We start from the raw sequence: 14,922 nt of genomic DNA, 5'->3' as shown, positions 1-14,922 counted from the left end.
ATCTGTTTTCACTTGGATATGAGTCGTTTTTCTTTTGGTCATGTTAGAAAAGACGAAGCAAATCCTCTGTGATTCAATGTTGTAAAACAATAAAACATGCAAACTTCTGGGGGGGGGGGGGTTGAAAACTTTTTACAGGCATTGTACCTGTTCTCTAATTGCTTTGAACTCTGTGTTGTGTGTTTATTATGGTAACTAGTCTCATTAGCGGGGTGTGGTAAAAGCGAAGGGTGTAAGTTAAGTATTGTTGCTTACTCCATGGCAGTTTCTGGCTTGGGACCAGCAGAAGTCATATCCTTGCTGATTGCTGAGATAACACTATCGATTCAAGATTATATATTTGCTAATTGCATATAAAGGATTGAAATAAAGTATTTGACTTTTTGGAACAATCATTTCGTTGGAGCCAAGGGTATGATATGCAAGTATAACAACCCTGTGACGGTCACTAGCTAGAGGCAATTGTTTTGATTTTGGATTAGTTTTTGCAGCCGCATCATCCAAACAGATCATTTCACTGAGGAGGTAACACAAGGGCAAGAAAGAGGGCAAAATGGAAAGAAAATCATTTTAAGAACTGCCCTCTCATCACAGTGACTGCTCCAACAATGAAAGCATACAGTAAATTACAGAAATTAAATTTCCAAGTCAATGTTGCTTGAGACAAATACGCCAGAATGCTGATTCAGAAATTCTCAAAGAAAAATTTGTTCGCTTGGAAGCATACATCTTTTCCATTTGCAGTTTAAAGTGATTGGCTGCCTGTCCATTTGCAGGATTCAATTATTCATGTAATTATTGAAGTTGCAGCCAAAGTATATGTCAGATAAAGGCAAACATTTCACTTACATTTCCTGCAATGCATCTGAGTATCAGCTTTGACACAAGAGTGCTGTGAGCAAGATATGTTGTAAAGTAGTTCTACTACTGGAGAGATGTTAATAGTCCTGAGCAGAAAAGATCAATTGTTAATGAAGAACATGGGATAAAAGACTGGTGCAAAGACTTTATTGCAAAATTAAGCTGCTCCATTATTATTTTTGCTCCATTATTATTTTTCTCATAAATACAGTGGTGCATTTAGTAATAGCAGCTTATAAATGTTCCTGCATATATGGAAAGAGAAGGCTTTGTATAAATTCATATGAGAGACTGCTGTAAATTGTAATAAAAGCAGCACAAATTTCTTTTGGATGACCACTAGTAGATTTATGCCTGGTTTAGTTGTACCAAAATACATTTTTATGCACAATTTGTTATTTAAAATTTCTCCACAATTGCAAGAACGCACATTTTTATGTGTTAATGTCCATTAAATGAACTATCTGTGATTTGGGGTTATTTTTCAGTTTGGGTCTCAGCCACACTGGAACAAAGAAGGTGGTCTTTATTCCAGATACAAGTAGTTGGACAAATGTGTTCAGATTCAGGCTGATGATTATTTTTATTTGTGTGAGCCATGCTTTTCAAAATACATGCTACGATCATTTTCCAAAAAAAGGACAAGCTTCGGATTATATTTCACATCAAATAAACTGTCTGTTGATGCAAAAATTATCTTGGTTTATAAGAGTGTTTATCAATTATTTCTAATTAATTATCAATGACACTGAAGTGCTATATGAACATTATCCCCTTGTGATTCTGTTGTGTGCAAATTGGCTACTGTATATTCAATTTGAAATCACGATTAAACTCTTTGGGATCTCCCAAATAATGCTATATAAACCCAAGGGCTTTTTTTTTCTTCTTCACACAATATGATCTTTAATATTCAATTGTCTTTATTCTTCCTATTATGTCCTGCCATTACTTAGTGCCTGCACCAACACTGAAAATCTCCAACTCCAAAGATTCCCTTCTTTTGCTTGTTTCTCTTTTCACAGATCTCAGGATTTTCCATTCACTGGTTTTCCTTCTTGCTGCACTATCTTCCTATACCTGAAGCCAGAAGAATTACTGGAAAATACATTCCAAATGATTCTCCTCTTCACATATCGTGCACAGTGCAACTAATTGGTTGCTAAGCCAAGCAATCATTTCTCAAGGGATACAATTAATTGCAAATCTGGATAACAGTAGCCAGCCCGAATCCTTTAAGGTTAACTGATAGCTCACATTTTACATGTAATGCCATCTGTGAGTTCATCCTCCATAACTCCATTCATAACTGTAGTATTTACGAAAGTCTGATCGTTACTTAAATTTAGGGTGTTCATTTATACTGTAGAATAATTGTAGAAGTTTCTTCCTCACTCAAGCAAGATTTCTTGGGCAAAAAAAACTCTGCTTAACTTCCTTCTATTTTGCCCATTGTTAAACTGGATGATGCTGACTGGAAACTGATGGATCCTTAGACGAGTTGTTGTGGATGGGTCAACAAGCTTTGGATTTTCTCATCTCGCTCTGCAACAAGGGAATCATTACTACCATCAGGGAGGAGGTACCCTGACCACCTGAAGACCCACACTCAACAGATCAGGAAAACCTGCTTACCCCCTGCCATCAGATTTTCGAGCAGATCCTGAAGCCATGAGCATTACCTCATTTCCTTGTTTTTTGCATTCTTTATTTATTTTGTAATTTACAGCAATTTTATCTTTGTTCTGTACTGCTGCCACAAAACAACAAATTTCATATCATATTAATTCAGTGATAATAAGCCTGATTCTAACTCCAAAGTAGCTTGGAGTTCTGAAGCAGACCCCATGCTCAGTTGTAGGGGTCAGCACTGAATACAGCAGTAGTTTTGTGTCCCACTAGAGATGAGAGCCCTGACCTTCTTTGTATCTAGTTCATCAGCCAAAGTATCGGGTCATTTGAATGGACACACTAAACTTCACTGAAAAGGCAGATGAATGTAAATGGATTTACTACAGCATTATTTTAACTAATATTACTGTTTTTGACTAATTTATACAGTGTAAGTTGGCAGTGTTCAAAATATGTTTATTAATTTTTAATGCTTTTGTATTAATCAGTTTCTTATAAAACTTTTACCTACTAATAGAGAAAAAAATAAGTGTTTCTAGTCATGAGAGATATTTAGAGACAGTGCTTGAAGAAACAAGCATTCAGATTAAGTTCTAACTTCGCTCTGGAACAGTCCACTGTCCTCACTGGCTTCAAGGCAGCCATCATCCCAGTGCCCAAGAGGACGATAGTAACCTGCCTCAGTAGCCACCAACCAGTGCTACTGACTTCAACAATAAGCGTTGGTTATTGATTGCATTGACTTCCAACTCCCTGCTATATTGACCCCTTTCCAGTTTGCTTATCACTCAAATTGCTTGACTAATGATACTATCACTTCTGCATTCCATTCTGTCCTGTCCCACCTGGAAAATGGTGCCTCACACACCAGAGTGCTGTTTATCGATTTCAGCTTGGCATTTAATACAATTATTCCTCAGAGGCTAGTGGGTAAACTGTCCTCAACACTTCTCTCTGTAACTGGATCTTGGACTCCTTGACAGAAAGGGCACAGTCACCTGTCTTGGCAGTAAGTTATCTAACTCCATCACACTGAGCACCAGCCACTCTGAGGGCTGCATGCCCAGCCTTTCGTACTGCTGATGCATGCCTGTACTGCTAAATCCAAATTATAAAGTTAGCTGATAACACTACAGTGGTTCGACTCAACAACAATAACAATAAGACAACATTCAGAGAGGAGGTAGAGTGGCTAATAGAAAGGTGCGAGCATAACAGCTTAAGTCTCAATGTGAACAAGACCAAAGAGATCATTGTGGCCTTTAGGAAGGTGCAGACTGACCGCTCCCTATGGCACAGAAATGGCTCCTCTGTGGAGAGAGTTAGGAGCACCAAGTTTCTAGGAGTGCACAGAATGCATGATCTCTGCTGATCCCTCAACACCACCCCTTTGGTCCAGAAACCACAGCATTCTCTCCACTTCCTGAGGAGACTGAGACAAATGAGGGTCCACCCCATTCTAACCGATTTTAACAGAAGCACCACTGCGAATGTCCTGACTAGCTGTATCACTGTATGGTACGGGAATGGCAAGGCATCTGACTGCAAGTTCTTATAGAAGATTGCGAGGACTGCTGAGAGGATCATTGGGGTCTAGGCACAGACATCTTAAAAGGGAAATGCACATGTTATTCTTAAAAGGGTAATACATGATGTTTTTAAGACCCATGTACAACATAAATAACACTAAGATAAGATGATTACAACACCCTATGCCCTCTGCCATCAGATTCCTAAATGATCCATCTCACTACTTCTCTCTTTTTTCTCCAATAATTTCTCATGTATTTCTTATTATAACTTGTGGTAACTTTTGATGTATTGCACAAAACTTCAAATTCCATGATATACATCAGTGAAAATAAACCTGATTCTGAATGTGGTACTGGTTTTCTACCAATGGATGATGCATCTGTCTCCACTTACCACTCATGGATGAGAAATCAGCAACAAACAATAATCAAATAAAATGTAGCCGCTGAAAATCTGAAGCACCAGCTTTGATTTACTGATAGCACAACTATTCTGAATCAGAGAGTTGTGCTTTCAGGTCCCATTCCAGATGTCTGCACATTTAATCAATTGGGTAATGGAGGATTATTGTACTGAGGGGTGCTGTGGTTTCCATGCTTCAGAGATATTAGGATGAGGTTTTCTTGCATCCATGCAGGATGTAAAAGACCTCTGGGCATGATTGGAGGCAGGAGAATTTGCCAGGTGCAGTGGCTGGCATTTATCACCCAGTTTAAAGAAAATAACTTATTTCATTGATTCATGATAGTTTGTGAGATTTCACTGTGCAAAAATTGATTGTTTTTGTTCTATGCAACGGTAATTCAGAAGAAATTAATTGCCTTTTAAGCATTTGGGATGACTTGATGTTACAGACATCTCAGTATATCTACAAAACTTATCTATTATGACACACCCAGTCCTTCTTTAGTATCTTGCAGAATGTCTGAGATGCCCGCTCTGGATCTAAAATGGCTGCCAGACAGAGGGCCATCTGTCATTTCAGAAGTCATGAGCATTGCCTAGCCTGAAGTTTACAATGTACATTTCCATCTGCAGCTGCTCAGATTATGAAGCTGTCCAGTCTGCTTGTATCAAAACCTGCAAACCTTTCCAGCATGGGTGACGAGTGACATCCAGCAAATGGAAAAGATCAATCATTTGCAGCAAGGGAGAGTATTACCACGTAATGGTGATAACGAGCATTGCAATTGCTGATTACCCCCACCATCAACTTATCTGAGAGGGGTGGCGGGTTGTTGTCAGAAGAGGGGAGGACCACCCTTCACTATTGAGGAGACCCATCTTTTGATACTCAAAAACCTTTTCACCATCCACAAGGCACAAGTCAGGAGGATAATGGAATGCTCTCTGTTTGTATCCAATGACTCCAAGGAGCACATGGTCCAGACATTATCAATTCACCTTCTCCATCACAGGCAGATTGTAGTGGCAGTCTTCACCATATAGTAAATGCAATGCCCTGACTACAATGATGGCATCTCCTAGACTTGTTCTTTAGTAACTAAGAAGGAAATGAGAAAAGCACATGGATATCACCATTTATTGTTTCCCTCCAAGTCATTCACCACTCTGCCCATCTTTGTGAATACTTTTTACTGGGAGACTCAGTGATTGAAGAAGATAGCTCATAACCATCATTATTAAGGATGGAGAATAAATTCTGACCCTTTCAGAAATACCCACCATCTGAATAAAAGAAGGTGAAACTTTGGAGTGATCATAGGTTTCTCTGGAACTCCTTATCACTAAAGTTTACTCTGCCATGTGGTGACATCAGCCAAGATTAATGTCATTTGCTAGGATATGCATGCAGCATCACATCTCCTCCAATCCTAACCTCCACACTGCCTGCATCAATGCAGAGCTATCTTCCTAGCACAGATCTTTTACTTCAATCCCACAGTTTGCAAGATTGATGCCAGCTCCTGTAAAGAGTAAAGATGTAAAGAGTGATTGGATGGATATCTCACTTATTCACCATGTCGTGAGAAATATTCTTCTCTACTTATGTTATGTATAACTCAGCTTGGTGGAGATCAGAAGAAGATGTATAAACTTTCCCTGCAATGTTGTTCGTGAGCAGGAGTCTGAGATCTCGCAAATACCTTCTGAAATCAGACCTCTGGAGGGAAGTACGGAATAAACAGTTCAACCAGTTGCCAAGTCAAGGAGCAAGGAGATTGGACAGGAAGTCCTAGTGTGTTGTTACCGAGAGCACAGGTGGACACCAGTAGGATAAATACAAGAACTGGACCACTGATGTACACATCAGATGTTGGAGATCAGACATGGGAACATCATATGGACCAGATAGTGGATGCTCAACCGAAGAACAAACCTGAGTCAACTGCTTCCAACAAGATGAACGCATTACTGTCAATGGACTTAACTCACTGACAGCAACATGACACTGGAAGCCGAGAAAGTTGTCTTAGACAAGAAGCCTACTAAACCTAATCCCACTCACAGGTCCAGAGAAGCAACAAGAGCATTATTGTTGACAAGACACCTGCCAAACCTGATGCCACTCTGCAGGTCCAGAGGCTCTTCCTGAAAGAAACAGAGCACCACCCAAAAGACTGAACCTTTGGAACTGTAAAATTAGTTATGGACTGTTATTGTGAAAGCATATTTATTTGGAATATGGGTTTATGAAAGGGAAATTGAAAGTTTTGTACACACAGTTTCATGTTGCATTAATCTAAAGGGGGAGGAAGTGTAATGTACAGATCTATTTCTTCTAGAGCAGTGACCCCCGCCCCCCACTTTTGGCACTATTTTTTGACCTGTTCTTTGTGTATGCACTGTTGTCTATGTATGTGCATTGCTCTCTCTCTCGTTGCAATGAGAATACACCAGATAAAGCCATCTCCCATGTGTGTGCTTTTACTTAATATATTTGTAGTTGTACGCAGACACAACAGCCATAATTTGTCTCTGATCAGCTAACAACACAAATAGCTGTACATTTATATCCAACGCTGAAAGGTGAGGCCTCATTTCCTGAGGGAACTTCAAACATCTTCCAAATTCTTGACTTTGAGACAGCATCACTTTCTTTAAAGTATTGTAAAATATTTTTATTGTATTAATGTACATTTCTGTACATTTGTATGTGTGTGAATTTATGAGTGTGCTCGTGAGAGTGTGTGTGTGTGTGTGTGTGTGTACATCTATCAGGATATACTGTACTTCAGATAAGCATATAAGCTACATATATGGGATATGTGTAAATACAGTCGGTATTCTCCCCCAGTTAGCCAACAATTTGGTTTATTTTATATTGTGTGTGCTATATAGAGTATCTGTATGGTTTGAAGACAATAATTTGTTGAAAAAAAGACAATGCTCTCATGCAGGACCAGATAATAGTTGTTAGTTATTGAAGTGGTTAAACTGTATCCAAAACTAGCATCCAAAGCTAGTCGGATTTATTACCACCAACATACATGAAATGAAATCTGTTGTTTTGTGGCAGTAGTACTGTACAAAGACATAAAATTACCACAAATTATAAAAGAAGTGTAAAACAAAAGGAAGAGTGAGCTACTGTTCATGAGTTCATGGACTTATTCAGAAACCTGATGGCAGAGGTTAAGAAGTTGTTTCTCAATTGTTGAGAGAGGATTGCATACTTAAGTGAGCAAGATCATTTTGGGTTTCCAAACTTCTTTGCTTGGTATTAAAATTGGAAATTCAAGCACAGAATTCAGCGAGTTGTGGCAACAATTTTACTTCAGTTCAAGGTAAAAAAAAAATGCCTGGACTTGCAAAGCCAGGGCTTCTAGCCTGCCACTATACCAACACTGGTAGTGTAGGGTGAAATTTGTTTACCTGAAGATATTGGCTTCAGCCTCTTTTTAAATTATGCTGCAGATCAGAAGCCCCTAACAAAGTTCCCTTCCACGTTATGAACTAATTATGGAGCAGTCTTTCTGAAATAGGTAAAAAAATATACCATCGGCCAGCTATTATTTATATTAACAATAAATCCCTTCACAAATTTAACTCCTGCTTGACGCAGACAAAACATCTTTTCCAGTTTTGACTTTGCCTTGTCATTGACAATGGACTGTGATGAAATTATGTCTGGTTAAGAAAGGATACAAGAAACAGAAAATAACCACTTTTACATGTGATGGCATGGACAAATGCTTGTCTTGCTTGTTAAGAAAATACACAGAATAGGAAGGAGGTCCTGCAAAAATTGCTCTGAAAGCAGAAAGAGGAATCCTCCTGGTCTCCATTGTAGAGAAGATCGACTTCAATCAGCCAGGTGAAAAAAAAATGTCTGAATTGACCATTCTTTCAGATTGCAATATTGACCTTTTAAGTGGGTAGTATGTCCAACGAAGGGCAGAGGTCCTTTTTTTTAACATGCTGAATTTCACCAGAGGACCAAGAGGAACATTAATTTAATGGAGGAATTTAAGGTGGGGGGATATATGTGAGGCAGAGTTTGACTGTCGGCACAACATTGTGGGCTGAAGGACCTGTACTGTGTTGTACTATTCTATGTTCTGTGTTCTATGTACTATGTTAATCCAACACTTGAGCAGTAAGACTGCTCAAATGCTCCCCACAAGTCTAGCCTTCTAAGAACTCCAGTAGGTTGAGTACATACTATATTCTAGTGGTGAAGAAACAGGAATAGTCCTCTGGGCCCCAAAAGGAATCCACAGTCTCTCTTGCTCTGAGCTTTCTCCCTGTTCCTTAGCATGACCTGAATGTCTTCTTCCCTCCAGAACAGATAAGAGGAGGAATATCTTTAGCCAGAGGATTGTGAATTTGTGGAAATCATTACCACAGATGGCTGTGGAGGCCAATTCATTGGGTATATTTAAAGTGGAGGTTAATAGGTTCTTGATTGGTAAGGGAGAAGACAGGAGAATGGGGTGGAGAGGTAAAATAAATCAGTCTTGAAATGAAATGTTGTAACAGACTTAATTGATTAAATAGTCTAATCTGCTCCTATGTCTTATGGTATTGTGGTCACCTGGTCTTAATGTAGCTCTTAACTATTTACTTAACTGCTACAGGCTTTAAAAAGTGATTATCTGAATGACTGCTTTCATTGGTATATTTTGTCAACATCAATTTTAGCAATTAAATGGTCCTGGACTCATTTTGCAGAGATTTTAGTGGTTCGATCTGAGCCTCAGCCCTTACGTTAAGTTGCAATATTTTTCATTCTGGGTGGCTATCTAATAGTGATTTGTAAAATCAGTAACAAGTCCAGCATTTGTTTCCAGACTCAAGATTATTTATTGTCATTCATCAGATACAAGTGTAAAGGAGAATACTTTATATTTGCATCTGATGCAGATAGTCAGATGCAGCAAAAAAAAGCACATCAAGCATAAGGAGCACAGTAAATATAAATACATCAGATTAGTTTATACACAGTGCATAGACTGAATGTATGTACATAAAGTGATGCTAGGTACAGGAGTACCTGGGCATAAGGTGCCTCTGATAGGGAATGATAAATTAGTGGTGGGGTGAGTTAGTGGGTGGAGGTGTTGATAGCCTGATGGCTTGGGTGAAATAATTGCTTTTAAGTCTGATGGTCCTGGTGTGGACAATCTTTTCCCAGATTGGAGTGGGACAAGGATATGGTTGGATGATGAGATTCACGTCACCATCAATTAATTCACTGATATGTAAAACAAACCTGGATCTGTCACCAAGCAACCAAAAAGCTAAGGTCCCCTATCACTCTCACTACAATACATGGCACTCTGAAAATTAAGTTCCACCAAAAGACCCAGTAAATCATGAGTTGCTTTTTTTTTAAAATCATGGGAGCCACGCATTAATGGAGGCAAGTATCAATAATGAAATTCACCTCTGTCTTTCATGCAGTAGGACAACTTTTGGCCACTTGTGGAAAATGTGTTTGAGAAACAAAATCTCAAAGCTGACAAATATGCCTAATGTCAGTTCACTTATACTTGTAGCACATTTGAAAGATGTTGCAGAGCCCACATTGAGTGCATCTGTTTAGCACTTTAAGCTGCCTGTTGTAGGTAGATATTGAAGCTAAAACTAGTGGTATTCCTATGCATCTTTAGCCCGTTCTTCTTGGTAGTAGAGAACATTGGTTTCGGATGTGCCTTCCAAGTACTTTGACAAGCAACTGTAGTTAATCTTGTACATGATATATCTAGTTAGTTATGGTGTAGTCCTGGACTTGTAAGTGACCTTATTATGTCAGAAGCAATAACAACATTAAGTTAGCATATATTTTAATATTTTGCCCACAGCTGAAAAAACATTTGCCAATCAAAGCAGTGACCATATAAGCTTAAGGTCTGCGTTCACTCTGGGTTAGTTGAGTTACTAAAATGGTCAAAGCACCTCTTACAGGTTGTGTCATTCCACAATAGAGATAGAAAGCTGTTGAAACGGAATGAAACACTTATCAGATTTGTGAACATTCCTTTGACCAATATCTCACAGAGAGGCCTGTTCCAAGACAGAAGATTGCTTTGTATGATAGAAATTGTGGGATAAATGGAAGGAAGAAAGGCTTTCATTTCCATAGCCTGTGATGATTACAATGGTTTACAGAAAATTTTACAATTTTAGTGTACAGCCAATTGCAATTTAGAAAACATGTCAAGTATTTATGTTCTCTGCAATGCCGTACAAATCACAACCTGAAAAGGCCAGGTGACTTGATTTTATGATGATAGTTAAGGATTGATTTTCTTTCTTTTGAAATTGAGCTTTACATACTCACATGAAAGAGTATTTGGGATATAACACTGGCTCCTCTTCTATAACTGCATTTCACAGTTTCCACTGCACAACCGTGTTTTCCTAGATTGCTGCTTAAATCATGGGAATGTGACTTAAACCCATAAGTTTCTGACTGGACGATGGGAGTGGACTTGAGCTGAACTTAAAGACGAGTAACAACAGTAAAATAATGTAGAATATTGATGAGGATAGCTCAGTAATTCTCAAAATAGCTTGATGCTTCAAGTGAATCTGTAGTTTTAGCACAAAGTAAATAAATGGTGTTTTCTAAGAGCACTCTGCCACTTAATTGTTATTAGGATGTTGACATGCTCTGTCTGATCTAATTCTGTTAAAACAAATCATCCCATGCAGGTTATTTTGGTCATTCCACCTCTGAGCCATTTTAAGGAAGAGAAGTTTTCAGCACCTTTAATTTTAATAGAGTATTTGGAAGACAAGAATCTGTAGAGAAGAGAAAGTTATTTCAAAAAATACTTGCAATAGTGAAAAGTTTGCAAGGATTATACAAGGGATATCTGGGGTGAGAGTGCATAGTGTTGACCTTTTACAATTCTCCTCTTATCTCAATTTTTATTTCAATTCAATATATTGGGTCAGGAAGTAAAAAGCTTTTAACGTGAAAATTGATCTATGCCTCTGCATTGAAATTTCTTTTCTCTGCTCCTTAGGAATGTCGTCTCTCACTGTCCTCAATTCCTTAAATATGAAATATGTAACCACAGTCTTAATCCCAAGCTGTTTCCATTAGTCCATAAATTATATTGCTTAAAATCAATCCTTCCAGCAATATAAATTGCATGAACTATAGATAAATATGACATGCACATAATGCTGAGCAATTATAATTTAGTAATATCTCTGAGCACTGCTTTGGTGATCTCACTATCCACTTAGTAATGGGTCTTTGACAGAAAATGCTACTCTCAACTCTTAGCACATTAAAATGTATGTTGTAGAGAGCTTGAGCTGAAGTCAGAGTATCCATAGCAACCATTTTTTTTCAGATTCCTTTTAGGATATAATGACCAGGGTCAAACACTTCTGAAAGATTGCTTGCATTTTGAGTCGAATATATTTGTGTGCTCTAGGCTTTATTTTATTATAAGTAGGTTTGGCATTTATAATTCCTTTTGTGAAAATTCTGAGGGGATTGTGAAACTGCATTATGGGATTCCTTTTAGAGCTTATTGAACACAATGAACCAGGATTTGTTGTGGATCAGTCCCTTGAAAAAAAGATTCATCTATAATGTGACCTCTGAAATTTCTTGAAAAGTGATTGGCAACAAAGACTTTAATGTTAAGCTGAGCAAATTCACATTTTTTGTACATTATTTAACCAAAGGCATTCAGATGATATTCCAATGTCCGTTATCAAATATATCCAACAGAGGATTCCGAAGAAACTTCCTCACGCAACGAATTGTAAGAATTTGGGACTTGTGCCCACAGAGAATAATGGCAGTAAATAGTTCAAAGCACCTATAGAGAATATAGACAAACAGAGGAGGGAGAAAATGAAACATAGAAAAGAATTATGATGGAAGGGTTTATGTGGAGATCAAATGCTCTATTTAAACAATTTACAATTTCTCTTCCTCCTTGGCCTAGATCACTTCATAGGACAAAAATTCTCAATTAGTTGCATTAAAGAGTCTATTAGAACACTAGAACCATAGAACACTACAGCACAGAAAGCAGGCCATTTGGCCCTTCTAGTTTGTGCCAAAACTTTATTCTGCTAGCCTCATGGACTTGCACCCAGTCCATAAACCTCCAGACCTCTCCCATCCATGTATCTATCAAATTTATTCTTAAAACTTAAGGGTGAGCCCGCATTTACCACATAAGATGGCAGCTTGTTCCACACTCCCAGCACTCTCTGAGTGAAGAAGTTCCTACTAATGTTCCCCCTAAACCTTTCCACTTTCACCCTAAAGTCCTGACCTCTCATATTTATCTCTCCTAATCTAAGTGGAAAGAGCCTACTTGCATTTGCTTTGTCTATACCCCTCATAATTCTGTAAACCTTTATCAAATCCCCCCTCATATTCTATGCTCCAAAGAATGAAGTCCTAACCTGTTCAATCTTTCCTTGTAACTCAACTCCTGAAGATCCGGCAACATCCTAGTAAATCTTTTCTGCACTCTTTCAATCTTACTGATATCCTTCCTATAGGTGACCAGAACTGCACACAAAACTCCAAATTTGGCTTCACTAATGTCTTATACAACCTCACCATAACATCCCAACTCCTATACTCAATAACTTGATTTATGAATGCCAGGATGCCAAAAGCCTTCTTTACAACCCTGTCTACCTATGACACCACTTACAGGGAATTAAGTATCTGAACTCCCAGATCCCTTTGTTCCTCCACACTCCTCACTGCCCTGCCATTTACTGTGTATGTCCTGCCTTGATTTGTCCTTCCAAAATGCAACACCTCCCACTTGTCTGTATTAAATTTCATCTGCCATTTTCTGACCCATTTTTCCAGTTGGTCCGGTTCCCTCTGCAAGCTTTGAAAGCCTTCCTCACTGTCCGCAATGCCTCCAATCTTAGAATCATCAGCAAACTTGCTGATTCAATTTACCACATTATCATCTAGATCATTGATATAGACAACAAACATCAATGGTCCCAGCACAGATCCCTGAGGCACACCACTAGTCACAAGCCTCCAGCCTGAGAAGCAATCATCCTCTACCACTCTCTGTCTTCTCCCACACAGCCAATTTCGAATCCAGTTTATAACCTCTTCATGGATACCTAGTGTCTGAACCTTCTGAACTAACCTCCCATATGGGACCTTGTCAAAGGCCTTATTAAAGTCCATGTAGACAACATCAACAGCCTTTCCTTCATCTACTTTCTTGGTAACCTCCTCAAAAAACTCTACAAGATTCGTTAAACACAATCTACCATGCACAAAGCCACGCTGACCATTCTTAATCAGTGCTTGGCTGTCCAAATACTTATATATCCAATCTCTCAGAACACCTTCCAATAATTTACCTATTACTGATGTCAGGCTCACCAGCCTGTAATTACCTGATTTACTCTTGGAGCCTTTTTTAAACAACAGAACAACATGAACTACTGTCCAATGCTCCGGCACCGCACCCATGGCTAAGGACATTTTAAATATTTCTTCCAGGGCCCCTGCAATTTCTACACTAGTCTCTCTCAAGATCCAAGGAAATCTCATGTCAGGCCTGGGGGATTTGTCTACCTTTATTTGCTGTAAGGCAGCAAGCACCTCTTCCTCTTTAATCTCTATATGTTCCATGATACTACTGCTTGTTTCCCTTCCTTCTATATATACTATGCCAGTTTCCTGAGTAAATACTGATGCAAAAAAAATTGTTTAATATCTCCTGAGGCTCCACACATAGACCACCACTCTGGTCTTCTAGAGGACCAATTTTGTCCCTTACTATCCTTTTAATATACTTGTAGAAACCCTTTGGCTTTACCTTCACATTATCTGCCAAAGCAACCTCATGTCTTCTTTTTGTCTTCCTGATTTCCTTCTTTAGTATCTTCTTACATTTTCTATTCTCTTCAAGTACCTCATTTGTTCCTTGTTGCCTATACCTGCTATTCACCTCTTTCTTTTTCTTAACCAGATCGCTAATATCCCTTGAAAACCAAGGTTCCTTATGCCTGTTAACTTTGCCTTTAATCCTGGCTGGAACATGCAAACTCTGCACTCTCAAAATTTCGCCTTTGAAGGCCTTCCACTTACTGAGCACATCCTTGCCAGAAAACGACTTATCCCAATCCACTTTTCCTAGATCCTTTCTCATTTCCACAAAATTGGTCCTTCTCCAATTTAGAACCTTAACTCGAGGACCAGACCTATCCTTATCCATAGTTAGCTTGAAACTAATGACATTATGATCACTGGACCCAAAATGTTCGCCTATACATACTTCTGTCACCTGACCTGTCTGGTTCCTTAATAAGAGATCCTTTTTCATAGGTACCTCTATATATTGATTTAGAAAACTTTCCTGAACACATTTGACAAACTCCAAGCCATCTTTGCCCTTTCACAATGTGTGAGTCCCAGTCAATATGTGGAAAGTAAAAATCCCCTGCTATTAAAGCTTTCTGTTT

Source organism: Hypanus sabinus, chromosome 20 (assembly GCF_030144855.1).
Source record: "Hypanus sabinus isolate sHypSab1 chromosome 20, sHypSab1.hap1, whole genome shotgun sequence".
NCBI classification, from domain to species: domain Eukaryota; kingdom Metazoa; phylum Chordata; class Chondrichthyes; order Myliobatiformes; family Dasyatidae; genus Hypanus; species Hypanus sabinus.
The sequence above is the reverse complement of the archived record's forward strand: the minus strand, read 5'-3'. Positions refer to the sequence as shown.